Source organism: Crocuta crocuta, unplaced genomic scaffold (assembly GCF_008692635.1).
Source record: "Crocuta crocuta isolate KB4526 unplaced genomic scaffold, BGI_CrCroc_1.0 scaffold216, whole genome shotgun sequence".
Lineage (NCBI taxonomy): Eukaryota > Metazoa > Chordata > Mammalia > Carnivora > Hyaenidae > Crocuta > Crocuta crocuta.
In genome coordinates this window covers 6855231-6882646 of record NW_027531504.1, presented here as the reverse complement: position 1 = coordinate 6882646, position 27416 = coordinate 6855231, and the positions used below count along the sequence as shown (strand labels likewise).

At 36.9% G+C, this 27416-nt stretch overlaps 1 protein-coding gene and 1 non-coding gene across 2 annotated transcripts in view; both read right to left on the bottom strand.

Annotated features, from left to right (window-relative positions):
• Positions 1-27280, bottom strand: part of CEP83 (centrosomal protein 83) — a 150444-nt gene extending 123164 nt beyond the window's left edge. The window contains exon 1 of the mRNA XM_077772189.1: positions 26828-27280. The gene's annotated coding sequence lies outside the window, so the exon portion shown is untranslated. The remainder of the gene's footprint in view (positions 1-26827) is intronic.
• LOC144238494 (small nucleolar RNA SNORA51) lies at positions 20521-20647 on the bottom strand. The gene has a single exon (XR_013337145.1). It is a non-coding gene; the product is annotated as a small nucleolar RNA SNORA51 (small nucleolar RNA).
• Positions 27281-27416: the final 136 nt, after the last annotated feature.

Sequence of the window (27416 nt, the reverse complement as noted above, 5' to 3'; positions counted from 1 at the left end):
CCAATCAAAAGACAGAGGGTAGCAGAATGGATAAAAAAACAAAATCCATCTATTTGCTGTCTACAAGAAACACATTTTAGACTGGAGGACACCTTCAGATTAAAAATAAGGGGATGGAGTAATATATATCATGCTACTGGAAGTCAAAAGAAAGCTGGAGTAGCTATACTTATATCGGACAAACTGGACTTTAAATCAAAGAGAATAACAAGGGCTGAAGAAGGGCATTACNATACCATGTATACTTTCAGATCACAATGCTATGAAACCAGAAATCAATCACAGGAAGAAGTCTGGAAAGCCTCCAAAAACATAGAGGTTAAAGAACACCCTACTAAAGAACGAATGGGCCAATCAGGCAATTAGAATAAATTAAAAAACATATGGAAACAAATGAAAACCAAAATACAATAATCCTAACTCAATGGGATGCAGCAAAAGCAGTGCTAAGAAGAAAGTACATTNAGTGCAAGTGCAAAATCTAACAGCTCACCTAAAGGAACTAGAGGGAGAGCAACAAGAACACCCCAAACCTAGTAGGAGAAGAGAAAATAATAAAAATCAGAGCAGAAATAAATAATATAGAAACCAAAGAAACAATGAACAGATCAATGAAACCAAGAGTTGGTTTTTCGAAAAAATAAACAAAATTGNAGGTATCACCATCCCAGACTTAAGCCTCTACTACAAAGCCGTCATCATCAAGACAGTATGGTATTGGCACAAAAACAGACACATAGACCAATGGAATACAATAGAGAACTCAGAAGTGGACCCAAAAGTGTACAGCCAACTAATCTTTGACAAAGCAGGAAAGAATATCCAATGGAAAAAAGACAGCCTCTTTAACAGATGGTGCTGCGAGAACCGGACAGCAACATGCAGAAGCATGACACTAGATCATTTTCTCACACCATACCCAAAAGTAAACTCAAAATGGATAAAGGATTTGAACGTAAGACAGGAAACCATCAAAACCCTAGNCTGGCGAGGATGTGGAGAAACGGGTACCCTCCTACACTGTTGGTGGGAATGTAAACTGGTGAGCCCCTCTGGAAAACAGTATGGAGGTTCCTCAAAAATTTAACAACAGAACTCCCTTATGACCCAGCAATAGCACTGCCAGGAATTTACCCAAGGGTAACATGTACCCCAATGTTCATAGAAGCACTCTCAACAGTAACCAAAACATGGAAAGAGCGTAAGTGTCCATCAACGGACAAATGGATCAAGAAGATGTGGTTTATCTATACAATGGAATACTACATGGCAATGAGAAAGAATGAAATGTGGCCATGTGTAGCAACGTGGATGGAACTTGAGGGTGTTATGCTGAGCAAAATCAGTCAGGCAGAGAAGGACAGATACCATATGTTTGCATGTATAGGAGGATTAGAAGGAACTTAACAGAGGACCATGGGGAAAAAGAAAGGGAAAAGTAGTGGGGGAGAGGTAGGGAGGTAAACCATTAGAGACTCTTGAATGCCGAGAACAAACTGAGGGCAGAATGGGGTGAAGAGGAGAAAACGGGGCTGATGGGCATGGAGGAGGGCACTTGTGGGGATGAGCACTGGGTATTATATGGAAACCAACTTGGCAGTAAACTATTTAGAAAAAAAAAAGGCTAGAAGGAGGAAAGGATTCTTCCCTAGAGCCTCTGGAGACAGTGCAGACCTTGATTTCAGTCTTCTAGTCTCCAAGCTGTGAAAGAACAAATTTTTGTTGTTTTAAGCCACCCAGAATGTGGTAATATGTTACAACAGCTACAGGTAATTAATATACTGGCTTTCTCTTCAGTCTATTATTCGTACCCAAACACAAAATTTCTATCACAATTTTAAATTCATACCACAATTTTTTCTGATTCAACCAGTCAATATACAGGTATCAATTACTTACAGAATATATAAATGTTATTAGGCACTCAAAGTATATAATAAAACAATTCTTACTGTACAAGGTTTACCAAATAAAATCACAATGCAAATTTTTTAAACACTAAAAAAATTTTTTTTAATGTTTATTCCATTTTGAGAGACAGAGAGAGACAGAGTACGAGCAGGGGAGGGGCAGAGGGAGAGGAAGACACAGAATCAGAAGCAGGATCCAGACTATGAGCTGTTAGTGCAGAGCCCAACAACAGTGCTTAAACTCACAAACTGTGAGATCATGACCTGAGTCAAAGTTGGCCGCTTAACCAACTGAGCCACCCAGATGCCCCTACAATGCAAATATTTTACGCACATGGTTCAAACCAAACTTTTTTTTAAAAAAAGATTTTTTTTATGTTCATTTATTTTTGAGAGAGACAGAGAGAGCCCAAGTTGAGGAGAAGCAGAGAAGGAGACACAGAATCCAAAGCAGGCTTCAGGCTCGGAGCTCATGAACCGTGAAATCATGACCTGAGCCTAAGTCAGACGCTTAACTGACTGAGCCACCCAGGCACCCCCCAAACCAAGCTTTTAAAAAAGGAAGGTTTAACAAATTATTTTGATCAGTCTATTAATCAGGGAACACTTACTAGATGAACTAGTCTCTGTGAAAGGTAGTTTTTTAAAAGCACAACTCTTCTCCAAATACCTCATCTTCCTCTCCTTGCAACTATGACTACCATACAACAGTAACCACATATCCTTCCTACGACTTCTTTTGACTAGTCCCAGCTCTACAGATCTACCTATGGCATTCTTTTGCATAGAGCTATATTTCTTAAGCAGTGGTACAATGTCTGCTCAAAAGGATGGAAATTCCAAACACTCTAAAAGCACAGCTGCTAATGCTCATGGAAATCTTCCAAAACACATGCCCTTAAAAAGCACATGCTATGCCTTTGAACATTTCAAAACAATACTTTAAATACAACATGCCCCCAAAGTGAATGCCTTTTTAAAAAAATATTAAAAGTCTAAGGAGAACTACATGAGGCATTACTTCACTTATAACAAAACATTACAAATTAAGGTCTTTAAAACCCAGAGAGAATACTACACTAGTCACCCAAACAGACTCTGGATGGCCATCCCAGGGTGTCTTATATACAAAAAAAAAAATGTCACAACTTGACACCCTGCCAAAACCTGAAGTGCAGCTGGGAACAGACCCTTCAAAACCCTGGTAAGGTGCCAGGCCCCATAATTGTGATTTAGAATGAAACGGGAGGGCAAGGAAAGAGGAAGGGAGGAAGATATGTATTAGAGTGGTTAGCAATCAACCACCAAGCACTTTGAATTAGAATGTTATTCTATTCTTCTAATTGCACTGTCTCCTTCCACACAGCTTAATTTCATACAAAAGAATTCTAGAAAATAGGATTTAGTAGCCAGTTAACTCCAAATACTTAGAAATAAGTTACAAAAGTCTTTGCAAAGTTGTGATCTGAAAAACAAAGATGACTGTTGCCTAAACCTTACTTCAACTTCATTTTAATATTTCTTAGTGTAGGCTCTCCTGCATATAACATGGGACTTGCCAAAAGATTTATGAGCACTTAATACCTCTGTGTGAGCTGTAGAGGCTTCTTTGCTCATAGACCCCTATCATATTTTGAAATAGATAAAGCTACCATGTGGCTTATCTTATAACACAAAAGGAAGGCTGTCTACTTATCTGACAACATATCCTGGAAATTATTTATTTTTAAAATAAATCTGAATTATTTCCATGAGATTTATGCCTTAGTCTAAAAAGTTAAATAAAGGAAAAAATTGAAAAAAGAAAAAAAATTGATTAAGAGGTCAACTGACGGGGTGCCTGGGTGGCTCAGTTGGTTGGGCGACCGACTCCAGCTCAGGTCATGATCTCATGGACTGTGGGTTTGAGCCCCGCTACGGGTTCTGTGCTGACAGCTTGGAGCCTGAAGCCTGCTTCAGATTTGTGTGTGTCTCTCTCTCTCCTCCTCTTGTGTTCTATCAAAAACAAACATTAAAAATAACTTTTTTTTTAAATTTCTTTAATGTTTTATTTATTTCTGAGAGACAGAGAGAGAGGCAGCATGAGCAGGGGAAGGGCAGAGAGAGAGGGAGACACAGAATCCGAAGCAGGCCCCAGGCTCTGAGCTAGCTGTCAGCACAGAGCCTGACGCAGGGCTCGAACCCACAAGCTGCGAAATCATGACCTGAACCAAAGTCGGACACCTAACCGACTGAGCCACCCAGGAGCCCCTAAAAATAACTTTAAAAAAAAGAGTTCAAGTGACATTTTTGCTCAAGTTAACATAAACATTCTCTTCCCTATCTTTTTCTACCATAAAGAAAGTATGAAATTTTTCAGAGCCAGAAAAGGTAAATAAATAAAAACCATCTTCAAGACACAGAGGTTAATTTTAAAACCTTATCTTTATCCATTCATCAGTTGATGGGTATCTGGGCTCTTTCCATAATTTGGCTATTGCTGATGGTGCTGCTATAAACTCAGCAATGAAAAAGAATGAAATCTTGCCATTTGTAACAATGTGGATGGAACTGGAGAGTATTTTGCTAAGTGAAATAAATCAGAGAAAGACAGATCTCATGTTTTCACTCGTATGTGGAATTTGAGATACTTTACAGACGACCAGGGGGAAAGGAAGGAAAAAAAAAAAAAAAGAGCTAGAGAGGGAGGCAAACCAGAAGAGACTCTTAAATACAGAGAACAAACAGGGTTAATGGGGGTGGAAAGACAGGGAGTGGGGAACAGTGGGGAAAATGGGTGACTTCACAAAGAGGGTGATTCTGAGACCAAAAAAAAGCAGAGAAGAAACATCAAGTATGAAGGCATGGAGATGGAAAAGAACTTTGTGGGTAAAGGATAGAGAGGTGGGGAGCAGATGAGCCTGGAAAGGTAGGGCAGGGCCTTGAATGAAATGTGCAGGAGACTGGAGTTTATCCTGGCATCTAGAAGAGCCAATGAAAAGTTTTAAGCTTGTAGACAGATGAGGGAGAGTATAGGGTAGTTTCGGATTTGTAGTTCAGAAAAATAACTAGGTATGTAGAATATACAAGGTGTATAGAATTATCCAAGGTGTGTAGAATAAACTGGGTGGTTGGGCGATGGGGGAATCCTAGAGAAAATAAAATCAAAAGGCTAGGAAAGTAATGATAAAGATCTGAACTAAAACAGTGGTAGCAGGTAGTCAACAGAGAATGATCTTGAAAATAAATCTGGAGGTAAAAGTAACAGAAATTAGTAGTTAGAGATGGACACTCCTCTCCCTCAAAAAAATAAAAATAAAAGCTACTTTAATGTTATTAGTTAAAAGGCCAACCAGAAAATCAGGAAAGAAAAAAAAAAGTAAAATGGAATCCAGTGAAAGTAGAAGAAAGGTTGCTTCAAAGATTACAAGTACTAATCCTCCATGTAAAAAAAGAATCAAGCACAGGAACCTTTCCAATAGTATCTTAGTAAATGCAAATACCATCATAGTACAACACTCAAAATATCTACCTTTCTTCCACAGAGATTTCATCAGCAAAGGGGTAAACACTAAAGCTTGCTCTGTCAGGAACAAAGACATAAAAAAAAGTATTTTGTTCTTTAAATGTCCACCTCCTGTAACTCCTCATTCTTTCCTTCAAACAATCATCTCTATAGCAACATACTCTTAAGAAATTCGTGGGTGGAAAGCATATGTTTTTGCAAAAATATGAGAACTCAAGAACACGACTACTCTATTTTTCCCTTTAGTATAAGATATTCACAATATACCCTAAAAGATAACTGCAAAATAAGGAACAAAAAAATATATTTAAAAATATAAGGAAATGTAAAAAACGGTAGTACACATGCTTATATGGAAATTCTTTTTACATGTTACAATGACACCTTGTGGTAAGGCTTTTTAAATTATATAACTTAGCTTGGAAAATATTTTTACACCAGAAATGTAATAAAACTGGTTTAGAAAATAGGAAAAGTCCAAGATCATATGTTGAGGTAGAATAAAAGGTACAATGATCCATTTGGAAAAACAAGGTAATAGAGGCTCTTCAAAAATTAAAAATAGACTACTGTATGATCCAGCAATTCCATTCTGAGTATTTATCTGAAGAAAATAAAAACATTAACTTGAAAAGATATATGCACCCCCACATTTGCTGCAGCATTATTTACAATAGCCAAGATACAGGAACAACCTACGGGTCCATCAATGGATGAATGGATAAGAAAATTGCGACACAGACACACACACACATATGGAACACATATGGAATATTATTCAGCCATTAAAAAAAGAATGAAATCTTGCCATTTGTGATAACAGGGACAGACCTCAAGGGCATCATGCTAAGTGAAGTAAGTCAGACAGAGATAAATGAGTAAGTGAAACAAGTCTCCCTCCCCCACACATTCACAAACACTCCAAACTAATAGATTGGTGGTTGCCAGAGGTGGGAGATGAAGAGTGAGAAAAATGGGTGACCTGGTTTTCTTGTTTAAATAAACTGAATTTTTAAGAAAGAAAAAAAGGGGTGCCTGGCTGGCTCAGTCCGTGGAGAATACGACTCTTGATCTCAGGGCTGTGAGTTCAAGCCCACATGGGTTATAGACATTACTTTAAAAAAATAAAATCCTTTAACAAAAAAAAGAAAAAAGAAAAAAAAAAGAAAGAAAAGAAAATTGAGGACAGAAAAAAAAAAAAACCCAACCTTTAAAAAACATCATCATGGGGGCGCCTGGGTGGCTTAGTCGATAAGCGTCCGACTTTCGCTTAGGTCATGATCTCGCGGTTTGTGGGTTTGAGCCCCACGTCGGGCTCTGTGCTGACTGCCAGCTCAGAGCCTGGAGCCCATTTCAGTCTGTGACTCCCTCTCTCTCTGACCCTCCCCTGCTCACGCTGTCTCTCTCTCTCTCTCCTAGAAATAAATAAAACATTAAAAAAAAAAATTTTTTTTTTTAAATCATCATGAGATACAGGCTAAAGCAACTACAAACTATAAGGTATTTATTATATTATTCCCTTCAATTAAGCTAAAATTATTAGTGTTTTTTTTATATGATGTAAAAATAAACTACTTTTGAAATCTGGGGTGAAATTTGTAAGAATGGCAGTCCCTTTACATGAGAGTATTGACACATGGTTTATGAACTATGAAAATAATTTTGTCATTACTCCTTTCTTCTCAATAATATTACATTAAAAATGTCCATCCTGATTAATCCAATAGTTAACAGAATTCACAATCATCTTTCATCAAGAGTTTGTTTACTAAACCGTCCTAAACACTGTAAACATAAAGGTTAATAATACAGTTTGCACACAATCACCTTTATGCATCTCTGAAATATTCTTCTCCCTTAGCATCTACAGCACTATGATCATCTCGTAGCTCTTTGACCTCTCTCTCCATATTTGTTCCCGTTCTCCCAGTCGCCACGAGAAATCTGATCCACTGCTGCGTCTCTCTAAATTAAGTCAAGTTGCTTCTCTCACACTTCATTTTTTTTACACCTATTTGAATGACATTCAAATTTACACCCACATTCCGAACACAGCTCATAACTCCCACTCTACTCACATGTCCCATCCACAATGGAAGCTGAACGCAAGAATTAAACTCATTAACTTAAAATTTCCATCTGCCTCCTTTAAAAAAAAAAGTTACCACTATCATCTCTTTATTTCTTAGTACACAACTCACTCCTCAACTTCCATTAATAATGAATTATTAATCTTGCTGATTCTTCATCTGTCTCTTGATTTTAATCATTCTTCTTCTAGAACCATCACTCTTTAGGGCAAAACCTCAAATATTTTACCCTTGATTTCTTTTAAGAAAAGTCTCCTAAACATGTGCCAGATTTTGGTCTTTCCTCATCCTTACATAGCCTACAAATATCCACCAGGACAATCTTTCTCATATACTGTGTTCATCACTGTAACTACTATTATAATCCTTCCTATTTACTGGATCAAATCTAAACTTCTCAGCCAAACTCACAGCCCTACATTAGCCAACTGTCTATACAAATGCAAACATTTCATTTTGCTGCCTTATAACACTCCTTTGCTAGAGCCAATTAAGTCTGCTTTACAATCCCTCATACACATTATTTACTCTTGCCTTTGCAACTGTGTTCATATAGTTAGGCCAAATTAAAATACATTCTTAAATCTCTTCAGTTAATCCACAAATCAAGGTCAGAGTCAAACCTAAAACCTTACAGTCTAAATACCTGAGCGGCTCAGTCAGTTAAGCATCCAACTTCAGCTCAGGTCATGATCTCATAGCCTGTCCATGTTGGGCTCTGTGCTGACAGCTCAGAGCCTGGAGCCTGCTTCAGATTCTGTGACTCCCTCTCTCTGTGTCCCTCCCCTACTCACACACTCGCTCTCTCTCTCTCAAAATAAATAAACATTAAAAAAATAATAATAAAAGTAAACATAATGCTCTGCCCATCTTTCTGTTCCACTGGTTTCTGCCTTCCTTGTGCTTACCTCAGGATATTTATTCTGTATTCTATCACATCTGCACTTTTCCCCTATAATGCTTTATAATTATGTAAACTGCCTTTCTAAAGAAACTGTAAGTTTCTCAAAGAAAAAAACAATAATCCTCACCTTTTGGGTCCTTTTCATAACTCCCAATTGCAGTAAACTTAATGACAAAGGTGAACCACAAATTTTCTGTGATATGAATCCTACTTTCCCACAGGCTTACAATGTAATTTCAAAAATGAAGAAGGATGTCACCAAGAACACTGTTTGCTAATCAATTATACATGCCTTATAACAGTTATCTTATAACTGTTTTCTGCCTGAAAAAAAAAAAAATACTGGAGACAGTCTGGTAACCAAAAGCCTGAAAAATGAATATAATCTTTGACCTAGCAATTCCACATGTAGGAATTAATTCTAAGAAACTAATCAGAGATGTGTATCAACATTTGTGTTCAGGGACTGCCTTAATTTATCATTCAGTAAACATTTATTGAGTACTCCCAAAGGCCAGGTAGAAATGGAAGATAAAATTAGGTCCCTGACTTCATGGTGCTTCATCATAGTGCTGTTTAGAAAACAGGGTATTTCCTAAAAAGTATGTTTAATAGAAAGTTATACCGTATTAATGGATCAGATAATAACCCCATTGTTAAGGTATTGCTAAGCTGTTAATTTCTCTCAAATTCAATGCAATGCCATTTAAAAGCTCAGTGGACTTTATAGATATTACCAAGCTAATTCTAAAATTTATATGGAAACAAAAAGACCTGGAATAGCCAAAACAACTTTAAAAAAAAAAAAGTTGGAGAACCTGAACTACCTGATTTCATAACTTATTAAATCCAACAAAAATCAAAATTGTGTGGCACTGGTGTCAGCACAGACACAAAAATCAATTAAAAAGAGAGTAAAGTTCAGAAACAGATTCAAACAAATATGGCCAACTGATTGACAAAAATGCAAAAAGTCAGTTCAATGGAGACAAGATAATCTTTTCAACAAATAGTCCTGGGACATATGCAAAAACAATTTCAAGTTGCACCTCACACCATGCACAAAAAGTTGACTCAAAATGTATATATAAACACAAAACATAAAACTTTAAAACTCTTGGAGAAAATACAGGAGGAAATTTTAGTCATGGGTTAGGTAAAGATTTCTTTAAATTGGTTAATTATTATTAAAATTAACAAGTTAATTTTAAATCAAAAGAACTTATGTATTTAAAAGACACCATAATGGGGTCTTCTGAGTGGCTCAGATAGTTAAGCACTCTACTGCAGCTTAGTTCATGTCTTCCAATCTGTTGGTTTTGAGCCCTCCATGGAGCTCTGGGCTGATAGCTCAGAGCTTGCAGCCTCCTTCGGATTCTGTGTCTCCCTCTCTCTCTGTCCTTCCCCCACTCGTGCTCTGTCTCTTTCTCACTCAAAAATAAATTAACATTAAAAAAAATTAAAAGACACCGTAATGAAAATGAAAACAAGACTGGAGGAATAATTTATATACATATATATTTATATAAATGAAAACATACTATATATATCTTACATATAAATATATATAAATCTATGATACTGATAAAGGGCTTGCATCCAAAATACATAAAGAATTCTGAAAAATAAATAATAAAAAAACAACTCAATTTAACATAAAACTGGCTGAAAGATTTGAACAGACACCATGCCAAAGAAGATACACAAATGGTTAAATAAACATTTGAAAAGATGTTAAATACCATTAGTTATTAATGACATGCAAATTAAGAACACAGTGTAGGGGCACCTGGGTGGCTCAGTTAGGCATGACTCTTGATTTTAGCTCAGGTCATTATCTCACAGTTTTTGAGTTCAAGCCCCACATCAGCTCTCCACTAGCAGAGGGACTCTGCGCTGCCCNCTGATAGCTCAGAGCTTGCAGCCTCCTTCGGATTCTGTGTCTCCCTCTCTCTCTGTCCTTCCCCCACTCGTGCTCTGTCTCTTTCTCACTCAAAAATAAATTAACATTAAAAAAAATTAAAAGACACCGTAATGAAAATGAAAACAAGACTGGAGGAATAATTTATATACATATATATTTATATAAATGAAAACATACTATATATATCTTACATATAAATATATATAAATCTATGATACTGATAAAGGGCTTGCATCCAAAATACATAAAGAATTCTGAAAAATAAATAATAAAAAAACAACTCAATTTAACATAAAACTGGCTGAAAGATTTGAACAGACACCATGCCAAAGAAGATACACAAATGGTTAAATAAACATTTGAAAAGATGTTAAATACCATTAGTTATTAATGACATGCAAATTAAGAACACAGTGTAGGGGCACCTGGGTGGCTCAGTTAGGCATGACTCTTGATTTTAGCTCAGGTCATTATCTCACAGTTTTTGAGTTCAAGCCCCACATCAGCTCTCCACTAGCAGAGGGACTCTGCGCTGCCCCTCCCCTGCTGGAGCTCGCTCGCTCGCGCTCTCTCTCTCTCTCTCCCTTAAATAAATAATTTTTTTTAATTTTTTTTTTAAAGAACACAATGTAAAACTACTAGTCACCTATTAAAATGGTTAAAACTTAAAAGGCTAATATTACAAAGTACTGTCTAGAATGGAGGAGAATTCAAAGTTTCATAAACTGGTAGAAATATAAAATGGGAAAATCATTTTGGGAAATCATTTGATTAATTTTTTTAAGAAATTGACACTTACCATATAATCCAGCCATTTCATTTTTAAGTATTCACCCAACAGAAATGAGAGCATGTCTATACAAAGACTTCTACACAAATGTTTACAGCAGCTTTTTTTGTAAGACCCAAACACAGGTCCATCAAGCGGTGAATGGATAAACAAACTATAATATATCCATACAATGGAACAATACTCAATAAAAATTATTTCCTTACCATAAATGAATCTCAAAATAATTATGCTGAGTTTAAAAAATCTAGACAAAAAAGTACATTTTATATTATTTCATTTATATAAAATTCCAGGAAATGCAAACCAATCGTAATGCCAGGAAGCATAACAGTGGTTACCTGGAAACAGGAAGAAGTGAGCAGTTGGAGGGGGCAGGAGCAAAAGGGAAAGATCAGAAAGGGGCATAAGANAAAAATAGTTCTTGGGGCACCAGGGTGGCTCAGTCGGTTAAGCATCCGACTTCAGCTCAGGTCTTGATCTCAGAGTTTGTGGGTTCGAGCCCTGCTTCAGGCTCTATGCTGACAGCTCAGAGCCTGGAGCCTGCTTCAGATTCTGTGTCTCCCTCTCTCTCTGACCCTCCCTGCTCACACTCTCTCTCTCTCTCAGGAACAAACATTAAATATATATATATATGTATAAATTTAGCTCTTATTATGAACTATAAGAAAAAAAAACTTTCCTAAAAGTAAATGCTAGGGCAAAATATCATAGTTAAATTTTTCTTTAAACAAAAAAAAAAAAAAAAGAAAAAAGAAAAAGTTATAAAAGAGTACTTAATAACATCAGGAGATATTTGTTACAGAAGTAGAAAACACACTACAAAATACTCTGTTATATAATCCTTATTTTGTGTAAAGCATACTTATATAACCATATATACATGAAAAACAGAAAAGATAAACACTAAAATATTAAGTAAGATGATCTGTGGGTGATAGGTGTGATTTTATGTCTGTGCATTTCCTGTACCCTTCTTATTTTACAACATACATAAACTATAACTACAGGGAAAATGTCAATTGAAAAAAAAGACACCTCAAGTCTACCTGACAACCAAAGGAGGAGGGAAGTCTCCTCTTTGCACATCAGAAAACAGTGACCAAATATAAAAGAAAATGAGGCTTGAAGTTAAAGCCTCCACTTTAAGAAATAACCCAAAATTACTGAAATCCCATGCCTTTCCACGCAAGTTTATGCAATACTCAAAAATATATTCAACAACTGCTTATTGCCAGCCCCAATTCCATACTCTACAGAATTACCAAATCTAAAACAGCAGTATTCAAACAATTTTAGTAAATATCTTCAAATTAAATCTTACAGAACTCCAATATTTAAAACATACTAGGTCTTTTATTTGTGTATATTAAATATAAAAATTTTAATTCAGAAGATTTTATATTGAAGACATATTAGATTTTTATTTCCATATTAGTTAATATGCTGGATGTCTCTAATGTTTTTAAATCCAGTTTATAGCACATTTGGATATATTTATCTTTTATTGTACCTTTTAAAATAGTTGAAGATGTAGTTAAAAAACATTCAAATCAAATCTTGGCAGAATCCTAAAGTGCTTCCCACTCAACAGTTTTGAAAAAACTGGTCAATAAAGGTTAATTCAAGCTTATTAGTATAGTACACAAAACATTTCACAATCTGGACCCTCTTTATCCTTCCATTCTCATCTCTCACAACTCCCTGATTTGTACTTATACCCTAACAAAACTAAACCACTTGCAGTTCATTGAACATATCACACATTTGCTCACCTCACATGGACCCCTCTGTGGAATGCAACCTCCTAATCTCCCCTTTCACTCATTTTTATATTCAACTCAGTCACTACTTCCTTCTAAAAGTCTTTCCTAGATGCATCCCTTTTTCTTTTCATCTAATCCATTCGGAGTTCATTGTCATTGTGAGTTCCTCCATAATGTCACCTATTTATCCATATCAATTTAGTTACTTCACTGTATTATAATCAGCTATTTTGTATTCCAATCTCCTGCACTAGACAAAGACCTCCCTGAGATCAGAGATTATGTCTTAGTCATATTAATGCCCCCAAAACCTTACATAATAGCTGGAACATGGCAGGTAATCAATAAACACTTGTTGAGTGAATAGTAAGCAGTTTCTTCCACTCATCAAAAGGACAGAAAAGGCAAGAAATTGCATAGGTCTTGGGATTCCAAAACCCCAAATGCTTTATAATTTGACGCTAAAAGAAAATCAGGGAATTTCAGTCAACAAGTATATCTAGAGGACAAATAAATGACTAATATTGTGCAAAGGATTATGAGTGATATTAAAGAAGTATGGGTCAAGTCTTGTCCTCCTAAGAGAAGAGTTCCACACAGAACCAAAAACAAAACAAAACAAAACAAAAAAACAGCATGAGGAAATGAGCTGGTTGATAAATCTTCACAAAACAGCCAACAACCATTTCAGTGATTTGGATTTCAATCAAAACCATTCAACAAACTGAAAAGTGTTTATTCGGGAAAACAGCTAAACTCTGGATAAGAAGAACATGAATCTACCTATGGCTACTCCCAAAGTACCTTTGGCTTTGGCTCCCATCTCCTCCCATCTTTGTCACTGTAGGAGCCAGACTGTGAAAAGAGCAGGTTCACCACCACTACTTGAGGTTAATCTGCTGATGTGCTACACTGTCAGCTGAAGTGGAGACTTCTGTGCTAACAGTGAGGGCCAGGGGCACCTGGACCCTGAGGCTGCAGAACTCTATGTGGCAAGCAACAACTGGCAGACTAGCTGAGGATTTTACAGGAGTTCTGGAAGCTGAAACAGCCTTGTAGGAGCTTGATAAACTACTTACTAGCGCAGGTTAAATTAAGACTGTGCATTGGACACTGAAGGAAGTCCATGCCACCCAAACACCCTTGGCCAACAGAGATATGGTTATGCACGTGGCAAGAGAGCCTGGTGCAAAATAAAAGCCAGGGCCAACTTAAAAATGACCTGTGTCTGAATGCACTCCCTCATAATCACATAGATCATCAGCAGTACTAGCCATATTAATATTTAGCATAGCTGTATTAGTTCAAACTGTTTGAACACAACTTCTGACCAATACCTGGTTGAACACTAAGGTATACAGACACAGAAAGCCAGGTTTAAAAAAATAAAATCAGCAGAACAACATAATGTAGGGGAAACAGACGTCACAAATTTAGACCAGACAAGTTACTAAACAAACAGAAAAAAAAACCTCAGCCTCCAAAAGTCAAAATACAGAGTTGCTTCAAAATATTACCTAAAATGCCCTGTATTCAACAAAAAACTAGAATACAAGCAAAAAAACCCCAAAAACCCCACAAACCTGTGACCCTTTCTCAAGAAGAAAAACATCAAACAGAGTATGTCTCTGGGTGTCTCCTGATATTAGATTTGGCAGTCAAAAACCTCAAATGAGTTATAATAAATATGTTCACAGAACTAAAAGGAAAGCATCTTTAAAGAACTCAATGAAAGGTATGATGGCAATGACTCAGATGACTGAAAAGAGAGACAAAAATTGCTTTTAAAAATGGAAATTCTCATGTTGAAAAGTATGATTACTGAAATAAACTCACTAGAGGGGCTCAACAGCAGACTTGAGATGACAGATGACAGAAGTAATGAACCTGAAGATCAATGATGAAATATCCACTCTGAAGAATAGAAAGAAAAAATAAAGAGAAATGAACAGAATGTCAGATTCTGCAGGAAGATGTAAAGCATATTAACTTATATATATATAATATATGTTATTATTATATTATATTAACTTATACATATAATAAAATACATATTAACATATATATATGTATATATATATAAAAATAAGAATTCCATAAGAAGAGGAAAGAGCATCAGGGACTGAAAAAAATGCAGAGAAAAAGGTTAGGAAATAATGCCTACAAATTCATTTGAAGAAAAATATTAATTTATCTATACAAGAAGCCCAGCAAATCCAACATAAATAAATAGATCAATACCAAGACATACCACAATCAAAATGCTGATAGACCACAAAAAAAAAAAAAACACCTAAAAAGAGGAAGAGAAAAATAACTCATCACATACAAGGGAACAATGACATGATTAACAGCTGGCATCCCATCAGAAACAATGAGGCCAGGAAACGAAACCATGGAATTTAAAGAAACAAAAAAGCTCTCAACTAAGGATTCTGTATTTAGCAAAACCATCCTTCAAAAATAACAGTGAAGGGGCGCCTGGGTGGCTTAGTCGGTTAAGCATCCGACTTTCGCTTAGGTCATGATCTCGCGGTTTATGGGTTCAAGCCCCACATCGGGCTCTGTGCTGGCTGCCAGCTCAGAGCCTGGAGCCTGTTTCAGTCTGTGACTCCCTCTCTCTCTGACCGTCCCCTGCTCACGCTGTCTCTCTCTCTCTCTCCTAGAAATAAATAAAAAACATTAAAAAAAATAAATGACAGTGAAATAAAGTGTTGAGAGAATTTGGTGCTGTCCAACATGCGTTAGGGGAAATACTAAGGGAAGACCTCTATGCTGAAGAATCACACCAGAAAGTAACAAATCCACAGGAAAAAAAATAAAGTATGCAGAAAATATAATTATATAGGTAAATAGAAAAGATTCTAGAAATATAATTACTCTCATTACTTTTCTTTATTTCCCTTAAAAAAAATAAGATTGTATAAAGCAATAAAATAGTATTTGGCTGGGTGTATAATATGTATAACTATAATATGTATGATAATAATAGAACAACAAAGAGGGAAAAGAGATACACTGAAGTTTCCATAATTTACCAGAATTAATTTAGTAACATTTTGAAGGAGACTATAATAAGTTACAATGTATATTATTATCCCTAGAGCAACCAATATGAAAATAACATTGAAAGAAATTAACAAAAGAATTAAAATGGTTCACTAAAAACTAATACAAAGTCAGTAAAGGAGGAAAAGAAGGAGAAGGAGCATAAGACAAACAGAAAATAACAAAATAGCAGACGTAAACCCAATAAAATCAACAATTATATTAAATGTGAATGGACTAGATACCAAATTCAAAAGGCAGAGAATGTAAGACTGAATTTAAATAAAAACAAAAAACAAGACCCAAAAGTATGCTACCTTTAAGAGATATATATTAGATTCAAAGACATAAAAATGTTAAAATTAAAGGATAGAAAAATAATATACTAAGCAAACAGAACCCTAAGAAAACTAGAGTAGCTATAGAACCAAAAAGACAAAATAAAATTTAAAACAAGAAACATTACTAAGACAAAGAAGGTTAGTTCTTAATGATAAAACAGTCACTGCATCAGGAAGACATAATAATTATACACAACTAACAATAAAACCCCAAAACACATGGAAGCAAAAAAAGAAAATCAAAAAGAGAAAGACAAAACAACAAAAATAGTCGTAGAGTATAATGATTGATAAAACAAGATAGAAAATCTGCAAGGATACAGCTTGACAAACACTATCGAATGAATTTGATAAAACTAACACAACGTTCCACCTCTAAACTGCAGAATACATATTCTTTTCAAACGCACATAAAACATTCCAATAAACCATATGCTGGGCCACAAAAGAAGTCTCAGTGAATTTCAAAATACTGAAATCATGAAAAATACATTATTTGACCACAACAGAATCAAAGATCCACAACAGAGAAAAAGCTGGGAATACTCTGAAATACTGGTAAATTCAACAGCAAATTTCTAAATAATCCATAGGTCAAATAAATCACAAGAAAAATTTAAACATATTTGAATTGAATGAAAACAAAAACAGCAGGGGCACCTGGGTGGCTCAGTTGGTTAAGCGTCTGACTTTGGCTCAGGTCATAATCTCATGGTTCATGGGCTCGAGCCCTGCGCCAGGCTCTGTGCTGACAGCTAGTTCAGGGCCTGAAGCCTGCTTCAGATTCTTTAACCCCCCTCTCTCTCTGACCCTCCCCTGCTCACACTGTCTCTCTCTCTCAGAAATAAAAACATTTTTTAAAAGTTTATTTTAAAAAAATCAAAAACAGCGTATCAACATGCATGGAATGTAGTTAAAGCAGTGCTCAGAGGGAAATGTATAGCTTTAAACATCCATCAGAAAAGAAAAAAGGTCACAAATCAATAATCTAAGCTTCTACCTTAGGCAACAAGTATTGGGTTTGGGGTGGGGAAGTACACTAAGCTTAAAGCAAGCAGAAGAAAGGGGGGGAAATGTTAGAGTAGAAATCAATGAAACAGAAAATAGAAAAAATAGAAAAATAATCAATTAAATAAAAAGCTGGTTCTTTAAAAAAAAATAATGTTTATTTATTTGAGACAGAGAGAGACAGAATCTGATGCAGGCTCCAGGTTCTGGGCTGTCAGCGCAGAGCCTGAAGCAGGGCTTGAACCCACAAACCACGAGATCATGGCCTGAGCCAAAGTCAGTTGCTTAGCCAACTGAGCCACCCAAATGCCCCAAAAGTTAGTTCTTTAAAAAAAGATTAAAAAAATGGGGGCACCTGGGTGGCTCAGTCAGTTAAGTGTCTGACTCAGGTCACGATCTCATGCCTGGGTTTGAGCTCCATGTCAGACTCTGTGCTGACAGCCTGGAGCCTGCTTGGATTTCCTCACTCTCACTCTCCCCTGCTTGCTCATGCACATACACACTCTCTATCTCAAAAATAAATAAACCTTTTTTTAAAAAATCAACAAAATTGACATACTTAGGCTAGATTTATCAGAAAACAGAGAAAAGATATAAATTAGCAAAATAAAGAATGACAGATCATTACCAATGTTATAGTATTTTAAAAGACTATTTTAAAAATATGGAATTTATATCAAGTTAAACAATATGAAATGGACTGATTTCTAAAAATACACAAGTTATCAAACTCGAAAAGAAACAAGATCCAAATGGAACTAACACAAGTGAGGAAACTGAATTAGTAATTAAAAATCTTCCCACAAAGAAAAGCCTAGGCCCATACAGCTTCACTGGTGAATGCTATCAAATAGTACAGAAGTAATAGCAGTCCTTTGGAAACTATTTCAAAACAAAATAGAGAGGGAAACATCATGCAACTCCTTCAACGAGGCCAGTGTTGCCCTGATAACAAAGTTGGACAAAGGCACCACAAGAAACCAATAGACTAATATTCTTAATGAATAAAAACACAAAATTCCTTAACAGAATTTAGGAAAACCAAATTTAACAACATATACAAAATTATACAGCATGACTAAGTGAAACTAATTCCAGGAATACAGGATTGAGTTAACCTCTGAAAATTAATTAATGTAATATACCATATTAAAAGAATAAAGGACAAAATCTATATGATCATCTCATTGGATGCAGAAGGAAAAATCTGACAAAATCCAACACCCATTCATGATTCAAAACTCAACAAACTAGGAACAAAAGGGAACTTCCTCAATCTAAAAAGGACATCTACAGCTAATATTACACTTAATAGTGAAAATCTACAAACTTTCTCCTGAAGACCAGGAGCAATACAATGCACTCTCAAGGCTTCTATTCAATACCTTACTAAAGGATCTAGCCCATACAACAAAGCAAAAAATTATTTTTTTAATTTTATTAATATTGATTTTTGAGAGAGAGAGAGCCCAAGTAATGGGGGAGAGGCAGAGAGAGAGGGGACACAGAATCCAAAGCAGGCTCCAGGTTCTGAGTTGTAGCACAGAGCCTGATGCGAGGATTAAACCTATGAACCGCAAGATCATAACCTGAGTTCTCATGGTTCATGAGTTTGCGTTCCATGTCAGGCTCTGTGCTGACAGCTTGGAGCCTGGAGCCTGCTTTGGTTCTGCCTCTCTCTATACCCCTCCTCATGCTCTGTCTCTCTCTGTCTCTCAAAAATAAATAAACATTAAAAAAAAAACAAACCCATCATGACCTGAGTTGAAGTCAGAGGCTCAACTGACTGAGTCACCCAGGAACCCCAGCAAAGCAAAAAGTTATTAACAGAAAGTATTAACATTCAGATTGGAAAAATCTGATCTTATCAGACATGATCATATATCCAGAAACATTAAAAAATTTAAGTGCATTTCTATATAATAGCAATGGATCAAATTATGAAAATTCTCTTCCTAATATCAAATACTCCAAATTCGTCAGAATAAATTTAATGAAAGTGCATGGTTTAAATACTGAAAACTAAAAACAAAAAAAAATTTTTGAGAGAAATTAGTAAATAATGGAAAGATATCACATATTCATGGATTTGAAGACTCAAGTTAAAAATTCTTCCCACATTGATATATGGATTCAGTGCAAATCTTATCAAATCATAGCAAATGTTTTTTGTAGAAATAGACAAGTGGATCCTAAATTTTATATGTAAATGGGAAGAACCTATAATCACTTTGGAATAAGTTGGGAGGCTTTATACTACCCATTTTGGTTTTTTCTTTGAATTTTTATTTTTTTCTTAAAAAAATTTACTTTTNCTTAAAAATTTTTTTTTTTTTTTTTTTTTTTTTTTTTTTTTTTTTTTTTGAGCGAGAGAGACAGAGTGCAAGTAGGAGAAGGGCAGAGAGAGAGGGCAACATAAGAATCCGAAGCACGCTCCAGGCTCTGAGCTATCAGCACAGAGCCTGACACGGGGCTCAAACCCACAAACTGTGAGATCATGAAATGAGCCAAAACCAGCTACTTAACACCTGAGCCACCCACGTGCTCCTGAATTATTTCTTTTACTTAAGTACACTCTCTATCCAACATGGGCTCAAACTCACAACACTGAGATCAAGAGTCTCATGCTCCACTGAGCCAGTCAGGTACCCCAACACTACCCATTTTGATACTCATTGTAATACTACAGTAATCAAGACAGTGTGGTAGTCAAGATAAAAATATAGATGAATAGAATATAATTGAGACTCTAGAAATAAGTATGTTATAAGCAACTGATTTTTTACAGAGGTGCCAATATAATTCAAGGGGGAAAGAATAGCCTTTTTAACAAAAGATGCCATCTTGGCATCCACTTGGTATTAAAAAAAATGTAATAACTTACACCATATACAAATGTTAATTCAAAATGGATTCCGGAACTAAATGAAGGATCTAAAGGAGGAGAAAGAAAATCTTTGTGATCTTGGATCAGGCAAAAAGTTCTTAAATACATCATCAAAATTATAAACAACAGGGGTGCCTGGGTGGCTCAGTCGGTTGAGCCTCTGACTTCGGCTCAGGTCATGATCTCGCTGGTTGTGGGTTTGAGTCCCGCATAAGGCTCTGTGTTGACAGCTCAGAGTCTGGAACCTGCTTCAGATTCTGTGTTTCCCTCTCACTACTCCTCACCTACTTGGGCTCTGTCTGTCTCTCTCAAAAATAAACATAAAAAAAAACTGTTTTTCTTTTTCTCCATGTCTCCCCATTCAGAATACAGACCAGGCAAAACACCTGGGCTGGAGTGTATATGGGTGGATTTACTCTGCCTCCTCTTTCTGTACAGTGTAGGAACACAGCCTGTGGTAAGCACCAAGAGGCTAAAAAAAACCAAACAAACCACTTTTTTATTTATAAACTATAAAAGGAAAAAATTATAAGCTAGGCTTCATTTAAAAACTTTGTACTTCAAAGACACAAATATAAGAAAAAGTAAGCCACAGATTAGGAGAAAATCTTTGTAAATACGTCTGTAAAAGAAGACTTTAACCCAGAATATATAAAGAATTTTTACAACTGAGTAAGACAAAAAAAACCCAGCTAAAAAATGGGCAAAAGATTTGACCACACATTCCACCAAAGATGACTTCTGAAAGGCTAATTGCCTGGGTGGCTCCAGTTAAGTGTCCAACTTCAGCTCAGGTCATGATCTCACTGTTTCATGGGTTCAAGCCCCATGTTGGGCTCTGTGCAGTGACCTCATGGAGCCTGCTAGGATTCTCTCTCTCTCTTTCTCTCCTGCTGGGATTCCCTCTCTCTCTCTCTCTCTCTCTCTGCCCCTCCCCTGCTCACATTCTCCTTGCCTCTCTCAAAATAATAATAATTTTTAAAATAATAAAATTTAAAAAAATAAAAGGCTAATAAACAGGGAAAACAACATCATTTGTATTTAGGGAAATAGAAATTAAAATCACAGTGAGATTTTTGGAAGACCCCCAACTCCCATGTTGTTCAAAGGTCAACTATATACTTTTTCTCTATGTTATGACGCTAACCAAAGACTTGATCTATCCCCATTTGCAAGTTCAGATCTTTGTAGAGAGCATCTTTGTACAGATGGATTTATATTTATAGTGCTATACAATGTTTCTTGACAAACAACTTGCAAACAATCAATGAACTAAATGTGATAAGCATTCCTACCATGGTTGGCTTCCAAGATTCTACTCTTCTGTGGTTTACCTCCTTACTCTCTTTTACCACCTGCCCATTACATGCAAATATTCACTTCTGATTCCACACACTCTCCCTAGGAATCCCATCTACACCCAAGATCTGACCTACCACTGTTGCTAAGGACTTTTGAGTCTCTCCAATTCAGAACCTTCTCCCCAGTTCTGACTGACTGATTAATTACCTCCAGACTAGGTTTAATACTTCTCTGTATACTCTCAGATTACATTTACATAATTCTAATCTGGCATTTCTTCAATTATAATGTATTTTTTCTGCAGGTCTAACTCAGATGTCCTTCCTACACTCCAAAATATACCCTTATTTATCTTTATAGCACTTCCCATGTTATATTACAAAAAACTATACATGACTTACGAACAACTATTCATTTTATTCATTTCTTCCACCAGGCACTACTTCAGACTTGGCACTATGTCTTATTCACAATCTCCCCAGTACCCAGTATAGTGCAAGACCCACAAAAGGCACTCAAAAATTGACTAAACCAATTAACAGGAGAAATAAAGTGTACTTTAAATTGTAAACAAACAAAAAAAAAATGTAAACATACAACTTTGGAAAGAAACTTCAAGAATTTATTTTTTCAAAAAAGAAAAAACGCCAAGAAAGGTTAAATGACTAACTCAGTCAAGTCTTCCTCTCCTGAATCACAGTTCTCTTCCCACAAAATCATAATGCCTATTAGTTCATGCTCACTGATCGAAGCCTCCCGTGAACCTCCAGAAGTAACAAAAATATTATTTGGAGAAGAACTAGTACAACTACATCTACCCCATCTCTTGCTGGCTATACCAGCTGTAGAGAAGTCTGATGTTAATTATTACTTAATAGCTTTTCTACCCCAAATAAATTCCTCTTTAATGGAACCAGTCTTTTCACATATCCTCATATACAACATAAATCAATATATATCACACACCTGTATGTGAAAAATAATGTGCATGTTATAATTTGTCAGCACTCCAAAAATATATAATTATATTCTATGCCTTTTAAGTTTAACAAACCTCAAGTGTCTGCCTTAAACCAAAATGAGATTCAGATGAGAAAAACATACTGAATGTGAACACTAAAGACAAGCACTGCAACTTTATCAGGAAAATCCCTATAGTCCATTGCTAATGTTTTCAGTGGTTGCTATGTTATCTCGCGACTGTGTTACTGGGCAACAACTCAGAAGCTAGGACAGCAAGCTTATTAAGAAACAAATGAATCAAGCCAAAATTTATAAAAGTACTATGAAACTCTGCCTTTTTAAACCTTTAAATACAGTTAACTGTTTGTCATAAGGATCAGATACAGGACTTACAACAAGACTATAAAAATTACCTAGAACTTATTTAAAGACCTATTTTGAGAGTGCTAGGCACATTCTTAAAATAAATGGATACTTTTGGTTCCTCTCAACTCTATGATAGAACTCATTTTGGATTAAAATATCCAAAAGTTGGGGCACCTCGCTGACTCAATTGGTTAAGCATCAGACTTCGGCTCAGGTCATGACCTCACGATTTATGGGTTCAAGCCCAGAGCCTGGAGCCTGCTTCAGATTCTGTGTGTCCCTTTCTCTCTACTCTTCCGCCGCTCACTCTCTCTCTCTCTCTCTCTCAAAAATAAATAAAAAACATTAATAAAAATTTTTAATATCCAAAAGCAATCTGAAGTTACAATATACAGAAAACAAGTAACTGGGCACTTCCTGATTTTCTTAATTTCTTTCCTACTTGATTACATCTCAGTCAAACGACGAAAAAAAAAATAGCTTGACTACACAGCCTGTGATCTCTCCATGACCCACAGAGGCAGCCCCAATGGAAAAATTTAATAAAACTTCACAGAACTGCTAACTTATGATAAGTCTTGACCAGAGGAAAAGTACAATGGAAGTGGATAAAATGGGGGGGGGTACAGAGAGAGAGATTATACAAGGGAGAGGGAGGGAGAAGAGAGCTGGGGGGAGGAAGTGCTTTTAAAATTAAGATTCTACCAAGGAAGAACCAGGAAACTGACCAAACTCCCGAGCCCATTTGAGAGCAGTGCGAGCATTCCTGAGGGAGTCCTTACTGCTGATACTGTCATGGGAAATTCTCAAATATCACACTTTCTAGAAATAGAATCTTTCCTTCCAATTCCAATGAATTCCCTCTTTAATCCCCTTTCTTCTGGTTCACAGCTGCCCTTCCTCCCTCAGTTACTCTTGCAAAGAATGTCTTTTACTTCTACTACACTGAGAGGCAGAAAAAAGTAGAAATGCACATTTCTCTAAGAAACATTTATTCAGCAAGTTCTATGTAAGAGACTAAGGATACAGCTCATTGAAATCTGGTGTCCTGCTCTTACGGAGCTTACAATCTAGTTAGGAAGGTGAGGCATAAACAGAAATGATAAACTACAATATGAAGTAAAAGGATCAGATGAGTATGACTAATGGAAATACCCTATAGGATTTCAGAGATGAAGTTCAGAACATGTTACCCCAAAGATGCCATTTCAGTGTATTCATTATTATGATTTACAGGTACTTGAGAAATGGCAGGTGCAAAGGGGGCACTCTGCCCCTCCTTTTTCTTTCTGAAAACAGAAGATAAAAATCCCATGTGAAAGGTGCCCTCCCTGTACTAGGAATAAAGAAGACATTCTTATCAACCATCAAAGCTGGGAAATCTGGGAGCACCTGGGTGGCTCAGTGGGTTCAGTGTCTGACTTCGGCTCAGGTCATGATGTCACAGTTTGTGGGTTTGAGCACTGTTTCGGGCTCTGTGCTGACAGCTTGCTCAGAGCCTGGAGACTACTTTGGAATCTGTGTCTCCTACTCTCTCTGTCCCTCCCCCACTTGCTCTCTGTCTCTCAAAAATAAACAAATGTTTAAAAAAAAATTTAATTTAAATTTAAAAAGCTGAGAAATCTGTACAAATAAGCCTTATTAAACTAACCTTTACCTCCCTAGTCACTTCTCCACAATTTACTACTCTAAACACAAACCCCATAAAAGCTTTCTGCTCTGGTCACATCAAGTCTTCATTCTCCTGTGAAGGCCCCCAAGTAAATGTAAAAAAAAATTTTAACTTGTATGCTTTTCTCTGTTAATGTTTTATGTCCATTTAATTCTTAGGACAGTGAGAGACTCTAAGAGAGAGAGAACTTTTCCTCCCCTCCAAAGATTATGGTGGAGTTGAATTGTATGGGAAAGAAGGAAAGAAATCAGGTTAGGTAGGCAAAAAGACATGAAGACTTGGAAGGGAGGGAAAAAGCACATAGTAGGTCTAGATGATAAGTAAGGAAACCATTCTTGACATAGCATAGCTTTTCTATAAAGAACATGACGTGAAAAGTCTGTGAAAAGGCAGACTGAGATGTATTTTGAAGAGTTCAAATTAAGAAATGGGAAATTTAGTCAGTAGGAAAGAGTACTTTGGGAATTTTTTTTTACAGATACATATACACATTCCCTAAAAGTACACACAGATTAGACAATCTGACAAAATTTAATTATTGAGCCTAATACATTATGTATGACAAAGTTAAAATAAAACCCATTTACTTTAGGCAGAGACAGTACCTAGAAAAAACACACACAAAGAATTCTGACAATTAACTAATCATTCTGTTAATATTTCATTCTTCTAAGCTTCTGGAATTAGAACTTCCCATGACAAAATTCAGACTTATGCTTACTAAGGATTTTATCATACAACGTGAGTCATTCTGGATTTTTCTTCTCTGCTTGTCTTGTCCGACACTTGAATATTCCATTACTTCAACATCAGCATGTGGAAAAGAAAAGGGGGGAGGAGACTAAAATTAAGTCAAAATATTTTTGTAATGCAGAAAGGACATGATGTAGAGAACGTTAAACTTCAAGTTCCAATTCCCATTACCAATAGTTTGATTTCAAAGAAGTCACTCAGTCTCATAGTGTCTCAAACGTTCTCCCCTCCTTCCTTACATACTTAAAAGGTTACAACACTCAAAAAAAAGTCATGAAAAAGTGCTCTGTATACTACCTGCATACAGTCCTACAAATTATATCATTAAGGGTTCAGTGGGTGGAGAAAGACTGAGGTTATTGGCTCAACCAAGGCTTAAAAACCACTTGTGGATATTGTTTCAATCTCCCAATACTCTATGTAACCCTAAATTGGTATTATCCTATTTAAAAAAAAAAAAAATTCTGAATATAACCTGCACCCTTCATCTGGTTAGAAAGTATTCAAAAGAAAGGAAATACCAGGCATAAACTGTCCTAAATAACCAAAGGATAACTCAAATCCATTTGCAACTCTCTGGAGAGTCCTGTAGGACACCGAAATTCAAATCATTCTAGTGATTCCACACAAAATGAGTTTGAAATCAAACCTCAGTAAAGAAGGTGTGTATTAACTGTAAACACCTACAGGCTAAACCCATGAATTTACAGAATTCTGAATCCAAATAATTGTAGGATAGATACATTTAATTATATTCTAGTTGAATATTAGACTTGTTTACAGAGATGTTGCTTGGTAACAGAAGCACTGCTTTAACAACCTACTCAGTTTTAAAACTCAGCATTTTGTGCTCGATCTAAACACTTTCAAGTATAGTATATATAAGAGATTAAGAACAAGTTTCTTGCCATCCTAGACATCTTTGAGCTTTTACTGAAACAGCTTCATAATAACGTTAACTTAAGGCTCTAAACATACGTAGCAATGGGCATTTTTAAAAGCTAGGTGCCCATTTATTACAGACAGAAGCTGGACTGCAAGGATTTATCACAGTGTCCATTTAAGCCCGGCATTCATTTAGACAGTCTAGACGTTCTCTCTGAAGTGACTGCCAAATATCGCTATTAAATTCGTCTGCAGGGTCACAGAAAATGGTAACATAGTTTTTTCATCTCAGATTAAAGTGGAGGTATCACAACATGTAGCCAGTTTACTACCTGGCACCTTCTGGGGTGCATCAAAGAGCTCCATAAAGGGGCGCCTGGCGGGCTCAGTCGGGGGGGCATGCTACGCTTCTCTCCGGGCGGACTCTTGATCTCAGGGTCGTGAGTTCCACCACCCCGCACCCCCCACCGTTGGGTTTAAAGATTACTTAAATGAACTTTTTAGAAAAAGAGGTTTTTCAAAAGCTCCATAGAGTTTCACGTGCACTTAACTGGCTCCAGAACACGTCTCACAGCCTACGTTTCTGACACCCGCTCCAATTACTTTACAGGAAAAGTAGTAACGACAAAAAATTCAAGGGCCAGTTGTGAAGAAAAGGAGTGTATTCCAACACTACGGACAACACAGCGTCCCCATAAAAAGAGGTTACCTACCAGACTCACACACAGTCCTTGCAACGTGCGCGCATAAAACTTAACAGCGCTCGGTGCTGTGGCCACACTTGCCACCGGGGGACACCTGCACAGCTCCAACCACGGGCACCCACTCAACTCTTCTCGCACGGGCATTGGGGCTAAGGGAGGCGGTCCCACACGCGAGGTGCTGGCCCTTCCGGCGGCCGCTCGCGGCGCAAGCTGAATAGGAGAAGCAGCAAAAGGAGGGCCGAGCGCGCCCCTCGAGCTCCCGACTCCAGGGAAATTTGAGGTATCCTGGGAGAGCTCGGAGGGCAGAGAGGGCGGCGGCGGCGGTGAAAAGCCTCGCTCCACTTCGGCGAACGGGCTTTCTCAGGGTAGCGGGGCCGCCCAATAGCCGCGGACCGGTGGAAACGCCACCCGCAGCCCACCGGCCGCCGCCCGCCGCCCCTCAAGCCCAGCAGGGCCGACTGAGTCTCGAGACCTAAGAGCGCGCGAAGCAGGAAGTCCCGCCCCCACGTCGACGTCACCGACGCCGCGGACGCCGGCCCCAGCTAGCGGCCGTTAGAGGAAGGAGGCGAGGCGAGCGGAGCTGTGGCGGGAGGGGCCG